This window comes from Jaculus jaculus, chromosome 2 (genome assembly GCF_020740685.1).
Source record: "Jaculus jaculus isolate mJacJac1 chromosome 2, mJacJac1.mat.Y.cur, whole genome shotgun sequence".
NCBI classification, from domain to species: domain Eukaryota; kingdom Metazoa; phylum Chordata; class Mammalia; order Rodentia; family Dipodidae; genus Jaculus; species Jaculus jaculus.
The window spans coordinates 105,586,348-105,605,492 of NC_059103.1; the positions used below are offsets into that span (position 1 = coordinate 105,586,348).

The window sequence follows — 19,145 nt, forward strand, 5'->3', positions numbered from 1 at the left end:
TAGCTTACATGCATATGGGGAATAAAACCTGGGTCCTTAGGCTTTGCAGACAAGCAACTTAACCACTAAGCCAACTCTCCAGCCCTACCTTTAGAAGTTAATGATAGAGTCTTTTGGGTCATTTATGTATAGGATCATATCAACTGCAAATAGAGCTAGTTTACTTCTTTCTTTCCAATTTGTATCTATTTTATATCTTTCCCCTGCCTTATTGCTTGGGCTGAGCTTTCTAGTACTATGTTGAAGAGCAGTGATGAGCGTGGGCACCCCTGTCTTGTTCTCAATAAAATTGGAACTCCTCCTCCTCTTCTTCCTTCTTCTTCTCCTTTTCTTTCTTTCTTTCTTTCTTTCTTTCTTTCTTTCTTTCTTTCTTTCTTTCTTTCTTTCTTTCTTTCTTTTTGTTTTGCTTTTCAAGGTAGGGTCTAACTCTAGCTCAGGCTGACCTGAAGTTTACTATGTAGTCTCAGGGTGGCCTTGAACTCACTGCAATCATCCTACCTCTCTCTGCCTCCTGAGTGCTGGGATTAAAGGCGTGCGCCACAACGCCTGCCCTCCTTTTTTTTTTTTTTTTTTAGGTAAGGTCTTGCTCTAGCCTGGGCAGACCTTGAATTCACTATGTAGTCTCAGGGTGGCCTTGAACTCACACTCACAGCAGTCCTCATACCAAGTGCTGAGATTAAAGATGTGCACCACCGTTTCTGGCTCTTAATGGAAAATTCTTGAGTCTTTCCCCATTAAGTGTGATTTGGGCTTTAGGTGCTTTGTATATATCTTTTATTATGTTGAGATATAAACTCTTTATTCCTAGTCTCTCCATATTTTTGGTCATGAAGTGATGTTGTATTTTGTCAAAAGCCTTCTATACACATATTAAAATGATCAAGTGGTTCTTGTGTTTATTTAAGTGGTGTATTATATTGATGAATTTCCATATGTTGAACCATTCCTGTATCCCTGGGATGAAGCTTCCTTGATCAAGGTGGGTAATGCTTTTGATGTGTTGTTGAATTTGGTTTGTGAGGATTTTGTTCAGGACTTTGCATCCAAGTTCATCAGGGGTATAGGTCTATAGTTTTCTTTTCTTGTATCTCTGTTTGGCTTTAGTATTAGGGTAATTTTGAACTTCCAATTAAGATGGCAGAGTAGGAACCACACCAAAGCAGCATAGGGGAGTAAAAGTCAAAACAAACAAACAAACACCATCAAAATACACTCTTGTACTAAAAAGGAAGGTGTATAAGAAATTACCAATGACAGCAGAGAAGTAGGAGAGATCCAGAGCATCCAGAGCCCACATCAGCAGGCAGAAGCAGCTCCAGCAGCTGCGGCACCAGTTCTGCAGGGTCACAGCTGCAAGGCTTGGCTTGAACTGCAGGAAAAGCCAGGTGAGGTGATTTGACACTCACACTGGAGCTCTTCACAAACTCAAGAAATGTGCAAGGAGGACTACAGGGAACAAAAGAGGAATAGATCATGAGGTAAAGGATCATGTGGACCAGCTGGAGAACCCAACACCGGCAACAAAAGCAGCAATCCAATGATCCAGCCAGCCTACTTGAACCCACAGTGAACCAAAGAGGGACCCAACCAGGAGCGCAGCATAACTGAGACCAAAATCATCCTAAAATGTAACTGGGATTACACCAGGTCAGTACTTGCCAAATAAGCCTGGTATATAGGCCTGAACTGGAAGTGCTAATTGCACCTTCCATATCAGGATAAATTATATGTTAAATCTGATGGATAGTCGGATTTGCCATTCTTAAATAAGCTATATTTTGGGCTTACTATTTGTTGCTTCTTGATTTACAGTGGCTTTGTTTCTTCTTCTGTTGTACATTAGGGAAGGGTCTCACTTGGTCATAAGCTGACTTGGAACCCTCAGCAGACCAGAAATCTTAACCTCCTTGTTGACAGGATTAAGGGTGTGGGGCACCACACACCCTAAAGGATAGTTATAGGATCTGGTTCTTATAATACCTACTCTTGCATAAATACTCTGTGCTGTTTTTCATTGAAAGTGTCCATTGTTTAGTTAAATTTGAGAATCTGCCTGTATTTTGTTCCACTTAGCCTACTTGCATACTCTCATAGCAGGCAAATCCAACACCTAGGGTCAGTTTTGTAGATACTCTGAGAGTCTTGAGAGCCACACCTAGCACTTAAAGCTCCTACCCTGAAGATATAGAACATCAGGTTGATTGATACATGTAATAATACTGTAGCTAACTAGAAAATCCAAGCATTAAATTAATCCAAGATGCAAAAACATATACATTATAACACAAGAAACACCAAAAATCTAGACAATATAAATCCACCAAAAAGTATTAATGCATCAGAAATGATCTCCAGTGAGAATGAGTTAGAGAAAATGCCTGAGAAAGATTTCAAAAGAATGATAATCAATATACCCAAAGAAGTCAAAGAGGAAATCAAAGGAATGAAAGAGAAAACCAAAGGAATCAAAGAAGACACAGGAAACCAATTAAATGAAATAAAGAGGTCAATACAAGACATAAAAAAGGAAATAGAAATAATAAAGAAAAAACAGTCAGAATTACTAGCAATGAAGAATACAGTTAATGAAAAACAAAAACAAAAACAAAAACAAAAACAAAACAAAACAAAACTCTGAACCAGGCGTGGTGGCACATGCCTTTAATTCCAGCACTCAGGAGGCAGAGGTAGGAGGATCACTGTGAGTTCATGGCCACCCTGAGACTCCAGTTAATTCCAGGTTAGCCTGGACCAGAGTGAAACAATACCTCAAAAAAAAAAACCAAACAACAAAAAAAAACAACCCCCCCCCAAAAAAAACTCTGTAGAAAATCTCACCAGTAGAATGGATGAAGGAGAGGACAGCATATCTAAACTAGAAGACCAGGTAGCAGATCTAATACAGTCCAACAAAGAGAAAGACAAACTAAAAGGAAAGTATGAATGGGAATTTCAAGATATTCGGGACACTATGAAAAGATCAAATATAAGAATTCAGGGTATAGTAGAAGGAAAAGAATTTCACTCTAAAGGCATAGTAGGTGTTTTCAACCAAATCATAGTATTAGGGTAATGTTACCTCCATAGAAGGAATTGAGGAGTGTTCCCTGTTCTCCAGTTATGTGAAATAGCTTGGGGAAAAGTGCTTTCAGTTCTTTGATGAAGGTTTGGTAGAATTCACCTGTCAATCCATTAGGTCCTAGGCTTTTAATTTGGGGGAGACTTTTGATTGCATTTTCAATCTCAATGGATGTAATAGATTTGTTTAAGAGATTTGTCTGCTCTGGACTTACTTTTGGTAGATGATATGTGTCTAGGAACTCATCCATTTCCTACAGGTTATCCAATTTTGTGGAGTAGAGTTTTGGGAAATATGTTCTGATGATTTTTCCAATTTTATTGATATCTGTTGTGACTTTCCCCTTTTCATTTGTAATTTTGTTGATTTGAGACTTCTCTTTTTTGTCTGATCAAATTGTCCAGGGGTTTATCAATCTTGTTTATTTTTCAAAGACCAGCTCTTCATTTTGTCAAGTTTCTTGATTGTTGTCTTAGTTTCCAATTCATTAATTTCTTCTTTGATCTTAATTATTTCCATTTGGAACTCTTAGTATTGGATTGTTCTTGTTTTCTAATACATTTAGGTGGATGATGAGGTTATTAATTTGAAATCTGTCTGTCTTTGTTATGAAGGCATTTAGTGCTATAAAATTTCCCCTTAAGACTGCTTTCATTATGTCCCACAAATTTTGGCATGTTGTATTTTTGTTATCATTCAGTTCAAGAAATTTTACAATTTCATTTTTTATTTCTTCCACAGCCCATTCATTGTTTGATAGCATGTTGTTCAGTCTCCAAGAGCTGGTGCAATTTCTGTTCTCTTGTAATTTTTACCTTTAAAGCATTGTGGTCTGATATGATACATGAAGGTATGTCAATGTCCCTGATTTATAGAGGCATGCTTTATTCCCTAATATATGATCTATCTTGAAAAAGGTTTCATGGACTGCTCAGAAGACTGTGTATTCTATTGAAATGGGGTGGAATGTTTTGTAGATGTCTGTTAGGTCTAACTGATTATGATGTTAAAATCTATTATTTCCCTGTTGAGTTTCTGCTTGGATTACCTGTCTAATGATGATAGTGGGGTATTCAACTTCCCTACTATGATGGTATTGGGATTTATTTCAGATTTGTTGTCAAGTAGATTTTGCTTTATAAACTGTTGCACCAGTGTTTGGTACATGTAGATTTATGATTCTGTTGTCCTCTTGTTTGATCATTTCCTTGATGAGTAGAAGGTATCCTTTGTCATGTTTTATTACTTTGGTTTGAAGTCTGTTTTTGTGAGATATTAATATAGGCACACCCACTTGTTTCTTATTTCCATTTTCTTAGAAAATCATTTTCCATCCATTCACCCTGAGGAAATGTCTATCTTTAATGGTGAGGTGGGTTTCTTGAAGGCAGCATACGGAAGGGGCCATTTTTCTGATCAGCTTATGTCTTTTTATGGGTGAGTTAAGTTCATTAATATTTAAAGTTATAACTGTGGGGTTTGATTTAATTGCTGCCTTGCTAGAGAGTTTATGGGGTTTGGTGCTTTGAACATTTTCATGCTTGCTCTAGTTTTGTTTATCATGTTTGTCAAGTTGTAGGCTCTTGAGATTGGTTGTTTCACTCTTCTATTTGGAATATTTCCTGAAGATCTAAATTACAAGCTTTAATAAACTCCTGAATGAACTGGGGACATTCATTCAAACTTCTACAACTTCCCTCTTAGTACTGCCTTCATTGTGTCCCATAAGTTTTGATACATCGCATTTTTATTATTATTCAGTTTAATAAATTTATGTACTTCTTTCCTGGCTTATTCAACAACCCATTCATTAACAGTGAATTGTTCAGTTTTGAGGAGTTGATGTGTTTCCTGTTGTTACTGTTTTTTGATTTCTAGTTTCAATGCATTGTGGTTATATATAATACAGGGTATTATATCAGTTGTTTTTTGAATTTGTGGAGACATGCTTTATGCCCTAATATATGGTCCATTTTGGAGAAAGTTACATGAGCTGCTGAGAAGAATATGTATTCAGTAGAATTAGGGTGGAGTGATCTGTAGATATCTGTTAAATCCATTTGATCTATGGGTTTGTTTATCTCCATTGTTTCTCTATTTATTTTCTCTTTGGAGGTGATAGTGAAATATTAAAATTTCCTAGTATTATTGGATTGGGATTTATATCTGTTTTATTGTCTAGTAAATTTTTCTTTATAAAATTAGGTGCCCCAGTGTTTGGTGTATACAAATTTATGATTGTAGTATACTCTTGTACTGTTCCTTTAAAGATTATGAGGTGGCCTTCTTTGTCTCTTTTGATTATTTTTTGTTTAAAGTCTATTTTGTCATTCCTGATTGTTTCTTATTTCCATTTGCATCCTTTCACCCCAAAGAGGTGTTTTTCTTTAATTATAAGATGAGTTTCTTGTAGACAGAAAATGGCTGGGTCTAGCTTCTGATCCAGCCTGTTAACCTCTGTCTTTTGTTTGGAGAGTTGATCCCATTAACATTCAGAGTCATAATTCTGAGTTATGAGTTAATCCCTGCTATGTTGAAGATTTTGTGGAATTTGATATTTTCTTGGTCTTTGCAAACTTTTATGTCCACTCTATTAAAAAAAATGTTTATATTTATTTATTTATGACAGAGAGAGGGAGAGAATGAGCACACCAGGGCTTCTAGTCACTGCAAACAAACTCCAGACACATGTGCCACCATGTGCATATGGCTTATGTGGGTTCTGGGGAATCGAACCTGGGTCCTTAGGCTTCTCAGGCAAGTACCTTAATCACTAAACCATCATTCTTGTTCTCCAGCCCTCATTCTAGTTTTGGTTGCTTATTTTTCTTTATTCATGTGCATCTTGGTTCCTCTCCTGAGTGTGGAGTGTTCCATGCACTATTCTCTGTAAAAATATGTTATGGAATGCTTCATGAATGTGTATGTCATCCCTGCACAGGGGCCATGCTAATTTTCTCTGTATCATTCCAATTTTAGTCTATGTGCTGCAAAAGTGAAGACACATTACATTTCTTTCACTATTTCCTCAGACTACATGCTCACCAAGGAAGTACTCTGAGTCAATTATCCTTTAAAATGTTTCTTTTAGCACCACTGTGAGTTGGTGACATTTTCCTTGGCTTCTCATGACCTATTTATAGTACTTGTTTGAAAAATATACCTGTTTGACACTTTAGAGCCTCATGGAAATATGAGTAGAAAAGGTTGTGAAAATTAACCCAAAGTAAACAAACCCAATAAAGTATAAAATGTACTGCAGACGAATACTGGTAAAAAATAGACCTCCTTGTTCCCAAGAAGCAGAGTCAAGATGAGAGCTATGGAGCTATGTCATGTTTGCTCCCTTTGGTCAGTGTCCCTGAGGACAAGAAGCAGCCCATCTGCAGAGGAGGAACAGGAACCAGTATTAAGTCCATCTTGCCTCTTGGTTATGGCCAGCACAACCATGTGGCTAACACCAGTACTGAGGGAGATGCTCTACTGGAATGTACATTTTTTTTATTATTGTTTATTTATTTATTTGTGAGCAACAGACAGAGAGAGCAAGAGGCAAACAGACAGAGAGAGAGAGAGAGAGAGCGAATGGGCGCGCCAGGGCCTCCAGCCACTGCAAATGAACTCCAGACGCATGTGCCCCCTTGTGCATCTGGCTAAGGTGGGTCCTGGAGAGTTGAGCCTGGAACCAGGGGTCCTTAGGCTTCACAGGCAAGCGCTTAACTGCTAAGCCATCTCTCCAGCCTGGAGTGGACATTTTTGCACATTGTAAATGTTGATCATAATGAATTCTTCTACAAAAACAATAGTGGGACTGAATGTTTTCATAGCCCTTATGAACCCCAGGTGTTGGGAATGGTTGTGGTTTGAATGTTAAATGCCCCCATAGGCTCATGTGTATGAACACTTGGTCTCCTGGTGATGTTCTGAATCTTTAGGAGCTGGAATCTGGCTTGGAGGAAGTGATTTGCTGGGGGTGGGCTTTAGAGTTCCATAGCCAGCCCCACTTGCTATTCACTCTCCCACTTTCTAACTATGAAAGCAGCATTACCAGCCCCCTCACACTCCTTCTGTGATGGCTTCCCAGCCATAATGAACTATTCCTTTGAAATGGAAACCAAAATAAAACGTACATCCTTAAATTGTTTTTTGTGAGGTTTTTGGTCACAGCAAGGAAAAAACACATGCACTAATCTCATGGCATCCCTGTCTCCATCTTGGAATCCTAGATCATGTCTGATATTGTTGCCCTCCTAAACAGCTTCCATGGATTCTTGATGGGCAAACAATGGATTTCCTGCAGAAGGACCAAATACCTGGTTAGACATATCACACTTCTTAAGTAGGTTGTATTTTTCTTAGAAAGAATTTATAACTATAATAAATTAGGTAAAATGCCTACTCCTTTTCCCAGCTATAAAAAAGTGCCAGGTGAAATCAGCATAGTTTCTTTTCTCTTTTTTTCTTTTTCTTGCAGGTTTCAGTTCTTCAAAGCATCACATGGAAATGTTTGTATTTATACAGACTCCACCTCCCCCCATTAGCCATATATTTTCTGTGTAAGTTTTAGTTACTTGAATTCTGAAAAAGCTAAATGGGAAATTCTGGACAAAAATAATCATGTAGTTTAAATCATGTGCCATTCCAAGTAGCATGGTGAAATTTAGTACCACCCCATTCTGTTCCACCAAGGACATGAATATCCTTTGCCTAACATATCTGCACAGTATATACTACTTGTCCATTTGGCCCTTATTAGACTATGAACAAGAAAATCACACAATATATATAAGAGTCAGTACTATTCATAATTCACATATCTACTGTGGGTCTTAGAAAGATTCTTCCATGGGTGAGGGTGGACTACTGTATTTGAATAATAAATATAGCTTCATGCAAAGCATGGTGATATACACTGGTAATACTAGCATTTGAGAGACTGAAGTAGAGGAATAGTGAGTTCAGGCTAACCTGAGATTGTATATGGAGGGGAAAAAGGAAAGGGAGGGAAGGAGAGGGAATGTGTTGTGGTCAGTCCATGCTGCTGCAACGAACCTCCAAACCAGACCTAGTTTACTGGAGGAAGGGATTCATTTCAAGCTTACAAATCCAGGGGAAGTTCCATAATGGTGAAAGACTATAGCCCTCTTTCACAGATCCAAGTAGAAAGGGAAAAAACTACCACCAGGCTGGAGATATGGCTTAGTGGTTAAGGTGCATGCCTGGGAAGCCTAAGGACCCAGGTTCAATTCTCCAGGTCCCACATAAGACAGATGCTCATAGTGGTGCATGTGTCTGGAGTTCATTTGCAATGGCTAGAAGTCCTGGCATGCCCATGCTCTCTCTCTGACTGTAATAAATAAATAAAAATAAAGAATAGCCAGGCATGGTGATGCATACCTTTAATCCCAGCACTCAGAAGGCAGAGGTAGGAGGATCACTGAGTTTGAGGCCACTCTGAGATGACATAGTGAATTCCAGGTCAGCCTGGGCTAGAATAAGACTCTACCTAGAAAAACAAAACAAAACAAACAAACAAACAAAAAAATCTACCACCAGCACCACCAAAAGCAAGCACACTGTGGCAAACAGTAGGGATACCAGCAGAACTCACTCTGTATACCTTAGGCTGGAATTCAGATCTGCACCCCACTGACACCTTCCCCTCTCCCAGCAGAAGTCTGCTTGCTAGGGGCAGAAATTGCAAACTCAATTTTAATACCACCTGAGTCTATTGGGAGCATACATTCAAACACAGAAAGGAAGATAGTTTTTATTATACAAAATGTCAAAATACAAAAGGCATCATGGGAGTGGTGAGGCTTGGCTCTTGCTGATTCAAAGGTTTTTCTGAAGAGGGTCCCTTTTCCTAACTCTATTCATTTCTACTTTTGTCAGAATGGAATGAGTTACATGAATGAGTGTGAGAGAAGATTTTGTGTATGAGCTCAGTCTTCTCTTTCCTTTTGGGAGCCAGGATGATTCCAACTCTTTAACACCTTGTTGAGACATGTACAGGGGTAGAGTCCACATGGGGGCTTCATGAAGCCCAGCCTAGGCAGGAAAGACCATCTGCTTCTGATCTTTAATATCATGGCATTCATTATTGACTCATGCCTGATTTGTGCTCTCAGATGTGAGCTTTATCGATAATAAAGTTAATATTTTGAATTCTCATCAGCACTCTTCATTTCCATCAAACAATGTATTTGTCCAGAAACATAGACATGTTAATTCTAGACTGCTTCTCTAAAAAGAACAAGTAATGGTATACTAAATATACTTCTCTGTATTTAGATGGCTTCTTATGAATACATAGAGAATATTTTAATTTTTTTATGGGAACCAAGAATTGTACCATGTGTAAGTATCATTATATAATAAGTCTCCTGTTAGTAAACAGCTAGGCTATTTTCAATTGCTTTAATTACCAATAAGCTACAAGAAATGGTGCTTTAGGGCTAGAAAGATGGCTTAGTGGTTAAGGCATTTGCCTACAAATCCTAAGGACTGAGGTTCAATTCTATAGTACCCATATAAGCCAGATATATAAGATGGCATGCCCATTCTCTCTCTCTCCTCTCTCTCTCAAATGAATAAACATTCAAAATGAATGGTGTTTTACATGTCAATTTCCATATATGCTAATGTTACCTTATTGAAAAAATCCTATAGGTAAAATTGCTGGGTAAAAAAATCTGTATGTGGATTGGGATACATTTTATCTTTAGCCAATGAGAAGTCTGCTTTATCATATAACATCACCCAATTATAACTTTATAGTGGATTTTAATATTTAATAGGGTATATAAATAATTTCCTACAATTTTTTCCAATTGTATCTTAACTCACCAAATTTATATATCTATATAGACAACTGATATCTTAATAATGTTATTGCTTCCTATGATGCCTATAGTTATTCACAGTTCCATTATTTAATTTTGCTGTTGTTGATGATTTTTTTTTTTTGAGGTAGGGTCTCACTTTATCCCATGATGACCTGGAACTCACTCTGTAGACTCAGATTGGCCTTAAACTCATAGTGATTATCCTACTTTAGCTTCCAGAATGCTACAATTAAAGGCATGTACCATGATGGCCTGCTAAAGTTCCAGTTTTGTCTCAGCAATGATTCAAAGTCTTCTTCACAAAGATCTTAAATAATTCTTAAGTTGTTCCCCAAGAATTCATGTTATTTTAACCAAACACCTTTAATGATTTAGCTATCTTTGCAAGCATCTATTTTATGTCAAGTCTATTCATTTTTAATGTTTTATTGACAAGTTCCATAAATATAGATAATATACCATGATCATAATCCCATCCCTCCACACTTCCCCTTCCTCCTCTAAAATATTCCCTCCACTGAATCCATTCTTTTTCTAATTAGACTTCTTTCTTTCTTTCTTTCTTTCTTTCTTTCTTTCTTTCTTTCTTTCTTAGATAGGAGAAATAGAGAGAGAGAATGGGAACTCCAAGACCTTTTGCCATTGCCATTGTCAACAAACTCCAGATACATGTGTTATTTTGAATATCTGGCTTTATGTGGATACCAGGGAATCAAACATGGACTGTCAGACTATGCAGGAAAGCACTTTACCCATTTTTTCAACCCTGTCTTCTATCTTGATGTCATTTTTTCACTATTATACAGGCTTTGTGTAGGTAATGTCATCATTTTAAATCTTTACCTACAGTCACCAATTGTTAACATTTTGCCACATTTTACTACTCCTTCTCAATATTTTTTTTTCTCAAACTTTTTTCCCTTTGGCCATTTGAAAGTATTTATTCCTTAATTATCCTTATGTATTTCTTACAAAGAAAAATATTCCTTATGTTACAAATATGTGATAATTTAACTTACAAAATTTAACATAATATAATACTATTATTAAGAAGATATGGAGAGCCAGGCGTGGTGGTGCACACCTTAATCCCAGCACTTGGGAGGCAGAGGTAGGAGGATTGCTGTGAGTTCGAGACCACCTGAGACTCCTTAGTGAATTCCAGGCCAGTCTGGGCTAGAGTAAGACCCTACCTCAAAAAAAAAAAAAAAAAAAAAAAAAGACATGGAGGCCTAAGTGAGGTCAGGGGAAGAGATTGAGTAAAGGAAAAGTGGAAGGAGGACTAACCAAAATCTAAGAGGATATAAATCATAGCTATAGATTATTGCTAAAATAATTTTCAGTACCAGAGATGGGATACCTTCCAGTAAGTTGTTGGCCAGGGAGGTCACTGAGGCCCCCAAAACATTAAAGGCCAGTGCCAAGGCCCTTGGTTTCCCACCAGGAATAGATGGTAAGACCCTATTGCTGAACACTCCACATACTTGGGCTGCAAGGTCACTGAGAAATCCTCCTGGACCTGAGCTGAAAACCTCCTCCATGTAGACCAGTTGACAGAAAGCTGGAAGAAGCCATTCTGCATGCAGTTCAATGGGAGAGAGATAAATCACCAGTGAAGATTCTTAACAGTGGACACTATAAGCCTTAAATTTGGCCAGCCAGGCCAGACGAGCCAACAGGTACAATAGTGACATGTCTGTTATGGGGGAAACCAACCACTCTCTAATTTCACTGAAGGCCCTCTCCATGGGAGGGAGTACATCCCTGATACTGAAAACCTACAACAGGGGTAGTCATGAGCCCTAGGTGTGTAATATCCGCTGGTGTCTGACTTAATGTATATACTATGCTCACCAAACTGCCTGGTAAGTTCTTTTAATGTTCATACCCATATATATTTTTTAAATATTTTTTATTCATTATTTATTTATTTATTTGAGAGTGACAGACACAGAGAGAAAGACAGATAGAGAGAGAAGAATGGGCGCGCCAGGGCTTCCAGCCACTGCAAACGAACTCCAGGTAATGCGCTCCCTTGTGCATCTGGCTAATGTGGGTCCTGGGGAATTGAGCCTCAACCCAGGGTCCTTAGGCTTCATAGGCAAGCACTTAACCTCTAAGCCATCTCTTCAGCCCTCATACCCATATATTAATGTTACTCTCAATTTTGGTTAGAGAAGCTTCTCTTTTCAGATGGTGGTGACCTCTGGGATGACTCAGAAGGCACCAGGGTGCTGAGAAGAAGTGACAGATGAGTGCTCAACCATGAAACATCTCTATTACATCTTCCAAGGTTCAGGATCCATTGTGGAAGAGGTGGCAGAAAGAATGTAAGAGCCAAAGGAAAGGTAGGACTCCTTACAATGTGCTCCTTCAGACACAAAATGGCCTGGATATTCATGACCTCACAGTGCCTGACACTACCTACACAAGACCATCATAATAGGAGGAAAAGATCATGACATCAAAACAAAAGAGGGACTTGTTGAGAGGGGGTAGAGGTATGATGGAGAGTGGTTTCAAAGGGGAAAATGGGGGGAGAAAGGGAATTATCATGGGTTATTGTCTACAATTATGGAAGTTGTCAATAAAAAATTAATTTAAAATTTAAAAAGAAGAAAAAAGCCCTCTCTCAAATAAGTAAAGAAAAATAAAAATAAGATTAAAAGTTTGAAAAAAATGGGCTTGAGAGATGGCTTAGCAGCTAAGGTGCTTGTCTGTGAAGCCTAAGTACCCATGTTTGACTCTCCTGATCCCACATTAACCAGACACACAAAAGTAAGACAAGTGCAAGGTCACACATGCCCACTAGGTGGGTCAAGCATCTGGAGTTTGATTGCACTGGCTGAGCCCCTGGCTCCAATTCTCTCTCTCTTTCTTTCTATCAAATAAATAAAGAAAAACAAAACTTAAAAAAGTTTGAAAAAGAAGATGTGTATATATTAATTTAATCCTAGCACTTGAGACATGGTATATATTTTTTTTGTGGGACTGGAGATTGAATTTAGGACCTTGTTCCTACATGCTAGGTACAAAGTGACACATGCATCTAGAGTTTGTTTACATTGGCAAGAGGCTCTGGTACACTCAGTCTCTCTCTCTCTCTCTCTTTTCTTGCAAATAAATAAAATATTTAAAAAATAGTTTAAATGTTCCATGTCAGTTGTTATATAGAATGTCTTTCAGGGTATGTCTGTTGCTTTCTCACAGTTTAATACAATATATGAGCATTGTTCTGGAAAAGATAAATGCTATTATGATGTTAGGGTATCAAAGCCTCAGACCATTTGTATTCATTTCTTTCTTATTTTAACAGGATTAATTTTGATTGTTAACCCATTTGTTTCTCTATGTTCTAATTAGTGGATATATATATATATATGTGCATATGCATATGTATGTGTATATGTATACACACATATGTATAACTTGTCACTGCTTCTGGTGTTGGTTTGTATTCACTGCCTTCTGGGAAACATGGTGCTCTCATGGTCTGCACATCTTGCAAGCAGGCAAAGACTATGTCTGCCTCTGTCCTGACACTCTTTTCATGGTGCTGAACAGGTGTGGAAAACACAGATGGATGGTAGCTCTCTACAAAACAGATACAAAGGTCATTTACTGTGGAGAACTGTGGTCCTTGAAATTCAATTATGTTATGTATGCCTCTGAGATATTTGTAGTGTGATAATAGCAGTTTTTTTTTTTTCTGATTTTTCAAGATAGGATCCTACTTTATCCCAGGCTGACATGGAACTTACTATGTAGTCTCAGACTGGCCTCAAACTCACAGTGATCCTCCTATCTCTGTTTCCAAAACGCTGAGATTAAAGGTGTGTGCTAAGCCAGGCATGGTGGTGTACGCCTTTAATCCCAGCACTCAGGAGGCAGAGGTAGGAGGATCACCCTGAGTTTGAGGCCACCCTGAGAACACAGAGTGAATTCCAGGTCAGCCTAGGCTAGAGTGAGACCCTACCTCAAAAAACAAAACAACAACAACCACAAAAATGTGTGCGTCACCACACCTGGCCCAGTAGCACAGTTTTTTGAAGCAGGTTCTCACTCTAGCCTAGGCTGATCTGGAACTCATTCTGTAGCCCCAGGCTGGCCTTGAACACAAGCTGATCCTCCTATCCCACCCTCTCAAGTGCTAGGATTAAAGGTGTGTATCACCATATCTGGCTTATAAAACATATTTTTATTTTTTATTAGTATATTTATTTATTTATTTGGGAGAAAGAAGGAGAGGGCAAGAGAGAGAGAGAGAAGAGAAAGAAAATGGGCATACCAGGGCCTCCAGCCTGTGCAAACAAACTCCAGACACATGTGCCACCTTGTATATCTGGCTTATGTGGGTCCTGGGGAATCGAACCTGGGACTTTTGGCTTTGCAGGCAAGTGCCTTAACTGCTAAGCAATCCTTCCCGCCCATTTAGCACATATTTCTAATATTGAATTTCCCTTAACAGTTGGCCAATTTTTAAAGACAGGGTCTCACTATATAGCCAAGGCTTGCCTCAAACTCACAGCAGTCCTCCTTCCTTGGTCTCCCAAGTGCTGGAATTAAGGCATGAGCTACCATGCCCTACTAAGAATAAGCTGTTTTAAGAAACTCGATGGATCTTCTTTGTTCGCTATGATCCATAGGTATGGTGGTTTTAATATGTCCCCCATAGCCTCATGTATTTTAATGGTTATCCACCTGCTAGTGGCAATTCGGTAGGCAGAGCCTTGCTAGAGGAGGTATGTTGTTAGGCTTTGAGGTGTTATAGTCCAGCTTCCACTTTGCCGGAGGTCAGCTCACTCATTGCATTTTTCCAACTGCTGTGGCAAGACATGGTGCCCAGCCCTGCTCTACCAAGCTTTTCCTGCCATGATGAAACTTCTCTTTGAGATTGCAAAGCAAAATCAACCATTGCTCTCCTCAGCTGCCTTTGGTCAGGTGGTTTGTTCCAGCAACAAATAGTAACTATAGCAATAGTCATCTTTTATGGCCTCCTAAAAACAAAACAGAAAGCACACCTACTCCAAGATTTCCATTCTCCTTCACCTGCTTCAGTCCACATGTCTTAGGATAGCAGCTACTCTCAGAAAAGAGTAATTTCTTTTGTGGTGGTTAGAATTAGGTGTTCCATCATAAACTTGGGTGCTCTGAAGGCCTGATCTCCAGCTGGTGGCAATTTAATAGGTAGTACGTTGCTAGAGGAGGTGTGCTGTTGGAGGTGGGCATTGGGGTGTTATAGCCAGCTCCCCCTTGCCAGAGTTCAACCCACTCCCCTGTTTTGCTCCAGAAGTACCTCTGGAGCCTTTCTCATGAAAGAAATACTAAGAAGTGTTCTGAATGAGTCTCCCGTGAGCAGTGAAAAAGGCATGACAGAGTAGACATGACTACTTTCTATTTAATTTTATCAAATGTGGGAGCAAAATAAAAGTTTTCAGTTAGTTGATGGTGCCAAACCCTATCGTTTTAGCTAGATCACTGAAAGTTTAGTGTATTTCAACCATGCACTTCGAATTTGTGGATGAGCCAGATGGTACACTGATTATTTTCCTTTGCTGTGAAAATTCTTGCTGAACATAAAAGGAGTTGGGAGCTAGCACACAAATGAGAAATTTGTCCCTCAAATTAATTTGCTATGTGCTTTCCACTAGTTCATCTCAAAACTATGCTCCATTGTCTAAATCTCTTCAGAACATCCATTATTGCTACTTTTTTTTTTTTACACTACAGAAATTAGTTCATCAACAATCAAAGAGAGGAAGGCAGAACATATGCATGGGAAGGCAAGTTGGTAGTGTGTTGGGGAGATGCTGAGTTATTTTCAGACGGTAGCTGTTTTCTCAGTGAAATAAAGAGCAAGTTTATCATTGGGTGAGAGAAAAGGCAAGAGGCTGGAAACTGACAAAGAGAAGGAAAGTGTGGAGGAGCTGTGGAGGAAGCCTAATAAATAATCAGGAAGCTGATGTTGGGTCTCCTGCACATTGGAGGCCCTCTTGAGAGCTGTGGTTGTAGCTGCAGGCAGTGCCCCCAGCAGGCTGGTGGCTTCTGCTGTCATGGTCAGCTGCTCAGATTAAGGCACAAGTGGCACCCAGCCCATCAGAGGCCGAGACTACCCCAGCTCTGATTCTGGATCTGTAAAGTGGAATTGTAATAGTCCTACTAAGGTGAGATTTAAGTAAGAGTAGGAACACAAAAGAAACATGCACAACTCCAGCAAACAATAACTGATTCTAAAATACCAATTTAAAGATAGTCAAGCCCAGCGTGGTGGCACACACCTTTAATCCCAGCACTTGGGAGGTAGAGGTAGGAGGATTGTCATGAGTTTGAGGCCACCCTGAGACTCCACAGTAAATTCTAGGTTAGCCTGGGCTAGAGTGAGACCCTACCTCGAAAAACCAAAAAAAAGATAGTCATAAAGAGTTGTTAACGTTAATAACTTAACAATTGGTTAGCCTTCTATTTATCACCATTATTATTATTATTTTTTAAATTATTTATTTATTTATTTGAGAGCGACAGACACAGAGAGAAAGACAGACAGAGGAAGAGAGAGAGAATGGGCGCGCCAGGGCTTCCAGCCTCTGCAAACGAACTCCAGACGCGTGCGCCCCCTTGTGCATCTGGCTAACGTGGGACCTGGGGAACCGAGCCTCAAACCGGGGTCCTTAGGCTTCACAGGCAAGCGCTTAGCCACTAAGCCATCTCTTCAGCCCACCATTATTATTTTAATCCATTCCGTTTTACAGTTCAGAAAAGGCAAGGAACTTCAAAGGTGCTTTCATATATTCTAGAGTTAACCATCATTGGCATTTCTTTAGATGGCACTTTACTCTAGCTGGCCAGTTGGTCATCATAGACAACAAGCTTTGAAAAAGTTCATCTTGTGTGCCAAATTACTTGTTAAAATTTTTATTTTTTTAAAAGACTCGTGGTTTTATTTTTATTTATTTATTTTTTAATTTTTTATTTATTTGAGAGCGACAGACACAGAGAGAAAGACAGATAGAGGGAGAGAGAGAGAATGGGCGCGCCAGGGCCTCCAGCCTCTGCAAATGAACTCCAGACGTGTGCGCCCCCTTGTGCATCTGGCTAACGTGGGACCTGGGGAACCGAGCCTTGAACCGGGGTCCTTAGGCTTCACAGGCAAGCGCTTAACCGCTAAGCCATCTCTCCAGCCCACTTGTTAAAATTTTTAGTAAAAATTGTGGTCCAATTTACCCACTGTATTGATAAGCTCTTTTATATGTCTCAGAGATGGGCAAATAACCTTATCTGGCTGAAACAAATAATTAATAGGCCTGTGTATTGGAAACATCTACAAGTAACAGCTTTCAGATTACAGTTGGATCCAGGACAGATGACTTCAGGGCTTCTTCTTTCTGTCAGTTCTACTTTCCTTGTTGCTGGCTCTGTTTTGTTTTTTTTTAGCCCCCCACCCCCTGTTTCAAATGAGGTTTTTGTACTCAGGTCACCTAGTTCCTGGGAGCTCCAAATTTTTTATTTCAGCTTAGTGAGAGGCCTGTGAGCCTCGCTAGGTCATTTGGACTAATTACCGTGTGTTCATTGGCTACTTATCATGGATATTGGGGCTGGGGAGGACTTCACTTGAACTCTGTGGACCAAGAATAAGGAAGTGGGGCTTTCGCACGGGAAAATTGAGATGCTCTGACCAGTTGAGAGGAGAAGGGTACAGAGCACTCCGAAGTTCGGGAGCTCTGAACATCTGCTTTATGAGCCATTTCTGTCACTCCTCAGTGTTAACTTTCCTTCGCTGTCTGCAGCATAGGAAAAGTTGCATTCAGGGACCTTGATGCAATAAGGTTCTGATTAATATCTGGCATTTTCTGGAGGAAACCAGGAAGAAAAATATACATTACCCTGATTCTACTGTTTATTCCTCCTCAAAGAAGCCAGAATGGAAGGACCCCAGAGATTGTTATCCTAAAGGTAGGAGTGAACAGGCTGTAGAATTGGCCAGTCCAGTGTCTGTTCTCCTCACAGACTGGTAGTCCCTGTTTCTTCTCCTACCTGTTGTGAGAAAGGAGGCTTTTTATGGTTTCATGGTCACTAACAGCCTAGCCTAGTTCACCAGAAGGGACCACTTTATTCAGGTCAGGGATGGCTGGATCCTGTCCTCGTATTCTGAGCCACAGCTCATGAGGTGTTCCTGCCGCAGCTGAAGGTTGGTGAGACACCTGCACCACCGTCACCTCTTAGCTTTCCTGGCCTGGACCTCATCCTACTGTGCCCTCCCTGGAACACCCTTGCCTTCCATGGGCTCTGTCTGCTTCAGCACCTGCCACTACTGAACACTCACATTTGCATCTCTTGAAGCTCTGTGCACCCAGCTTCAGGCTGTCATCGTGTCGCACCATGAGCATCTTCTGAATTACTTCCTTCCTCAGTCGTTATGTGCTTTGCTCCTCTTCTCTCGCCATACTGTGGCTAGGGAGTCTTCTCAATTAACAGGAAAGTCATTGTTTTTTCTTTTTTGACCTTGCAAAAAAGGAAAAGCATCTCTTGTATGTCTTTATTGCTCAAACCTAGATTCTGATTCTCTGTTGCACTCATCTATGAAGATGATGGAGAGGTGTCTATGATCCACAGCTATGGAAATGGTGGGCACGGAGTAGGCCCACATGTTTACAGTCGTTTAACCACGGTTCTGACAGCCCTAGTTATAAGCCTGTAGTCTTCCAAATCAATGACCAAAGTCAAACCAGTTTACACTTGTCATTGATTTCTGTTCATCCCTGGCTGGCCTTCCACCATAGCAAGGGGAATGCTCCTGGCCTGTCCCTGTGTCACCTGCTGCAGGGACAGGGTCTGCAGCAGTTCTACCCAAGCCAGACACCCACTATTTGCCAGCCAGTGGAGCTACTTTGTTTTCTACTCGGTACCTTAGTTTCTTTATAAACAGCCCATGGTTGGTGTTACATGGGTCTTCCCTTCTTTGGAAGAAAATTGGGTGTAATTTGTCAAATGGCATGAACCTTATTTCATTACTTTCCAACCCACAACCCAATGGGATTCAGTTTTTTGAGAAAATGTCACATATAGCACCAGGCTGGCCTCAAATTTGATACATAGCTGAAACTGATCTTGGAATCCTAATCCTCCTGCCTCTGCATTCCTAGTGCTGAGAATACAGATATGCACTATCATGCTTGACTTTTCCAAAACTAAAAACAAAGTTCTTTGCACATTCTTAGTTC

The 19,145-nt window shown here is 39.7% G+C and overlaps 1 protein-coding gene and 1 pseudogene across 1 annotated transcript in view; both read right to left on the minus strand.

Annotated features, from left to right (window-relative positions):
- The window catches only part of LOC123458679 (proteasome subunit beta type-3-like), a 51,966-nt gene that overhangs the window by 14,099 nt on the left and 18,722 nt on the right, over positions 1–19,145 (minus strand). The gene's annotated exons all lie outside the window — the stretch shown is intronic.
- LOC123459017 lies at positions 5,971–6,084 on the minus strand (annotated as a pseudogene).